A 1,767-nucleotide genomic window follows, 5' to 3' on the forward strand; every position below is an offset into this window, starting at 1 on the left:
CCTTGACCCTCTGCAGTAAGTGCATAAGGTCTTCCTCAGTTTCAGCGAGCAAGGTTGTGTCATCTGCATAACGCAGATTGCTGATGGGAAATATTTGTATTTTTGGTAATATTTGAGGAAAACAAGGATGGGTAGCATAGATGGAACAAGAAGATATGACTGAATCCTGCATTACAGGTATTTTGATATTACTGATACTTCACTGACTTTTAAATAACATCAACATTGATATTATAATTCAAGAATTATGCTCAACCTTGTTGATTCTGAAATCGATACAGAAAGGGTACATAGTGACCCTTGAAGGGATTTTCAAAGATTTTAAATTGAATGGGAGGAGATTGCTCATCTTTCTACATTGTAGCTACTAAGGGATTGCAGCGACTGCATTGGGTTGGAAGCACCACTCCTTACCACTAAGTCACCATTGTTCCATGCTCTGTAATAGGAATATACAAGATAAAGCAAGAGTGACATGTAAGTAATTAAACATAATTGTACATGCTAGAAAGCTCGAGTAAATTCACTAAGTGAAATTAAGTTAGAGAAAGTTTCTCAGAAGGGGATGTTTAAAACTAAGTTTTGACACATTACGGAGTTTGTTAATGGCACATCAAAAAATATGAAATATAAGATTTAATTTTCGGGAAAAAGAAAGTCAGAATACTTAAAAACAGCATGTAACTATTAAATTATCTTGAAAAGTGAGAACATAGTTGATGTATTGAAAATTAATTTGCAGTAAAATAAAGATACACTTGGAAATCTTAATGGATCTTTGCTTTGGCCTTTATTGTCACTGTAACAAAGTTGCCTCTAAGATGATACTCTTTAGAATCATTTGGCATCTTGGCCATCTCTTGTCTTTCTTTGTTTACTATGATACTTACTTTACTACCTAACAATTACTCTTATTCCTGATCTCAAACATGTTTAAAGTGAATAATTAAAGATGATAAACCACTAATGCATTGGCTTTAAAAATTCCTCCTCTACCATCTTTTCCACTTATTTTTAGAAACAGACTAGCTTTCAGTGTATGCTCTGTATTGGCACTTAGATGAGTTTGGGGTAAGCAGATAATCAATCATAGCCAGATAATAGACATCAGTGATATTGCTTTGCAAGGTATACATTCTGATTTATGTTAGTGGCTTGTTGTTTATGATACCTTTAAAATATTCGTGATGGAATAAGGCTTTTATAACCAAGCTTGAAAGACAAAGCCATTATTTTACTTATTTATTTATTTAAACAAGCCACTTATTCTTTTACTGATTAAACTTGAGTGTTTGGGGCAGCTGCCAGTAGCTGCCATTTATATTATTTATGAAAATGAACACATCTCAAGTGATGAGAATATTAACCAACTGGCAATACAAACTTGTTGATTTCAAAACTCATTTTTTTTAATTTAAACTTCACATTTACTTAAACTCCTGAATGTTTTTAAAGCCAGAGGGTTATGAGTACACTTTTTTTGTTTTATTTAAATTTATTATTAATTTCTGTAAAAATTTACATAGATTTTGGATTTCCATTCATTCATTGTTGCACCTTTCTCCCCTCTCAACCTTCCCACCCAGAACACTACTCTCCTGGAAAAGTAAAAGAAAAATTCTTTCATTGTTTTACAAACCCTCCCCCAGGTCCATTCCACCATGCAGCTTTTGCTCTAGACTCCTGTCATGAGATAAATACCTAATCAGTTTTCTCCCTCATCTGTTTCAATGAAGTATACATTATTGAACCCATCTTTCTCAGTTT

The sequence above is a fragment of the Elephantulus edwardii genome, unplaced genomic scaffold (genome assembly GCF_000299155.1).
Source record: "Elephantulus edwardii isolate Elephantulus edwardi_28Jun2011 unplaced genomic scaffold, EleEdw1.0 scaffold00110, whole genome shotgun sequence".
In the NCBI taxonomy this organism is placed as follows: domain Eukaryota; kingdom Metazoa; phylum Chordata; class Mammalia; order Macroscelidea; family Macroscelididae; genus Elephantulus; species Elephantulus edwardii.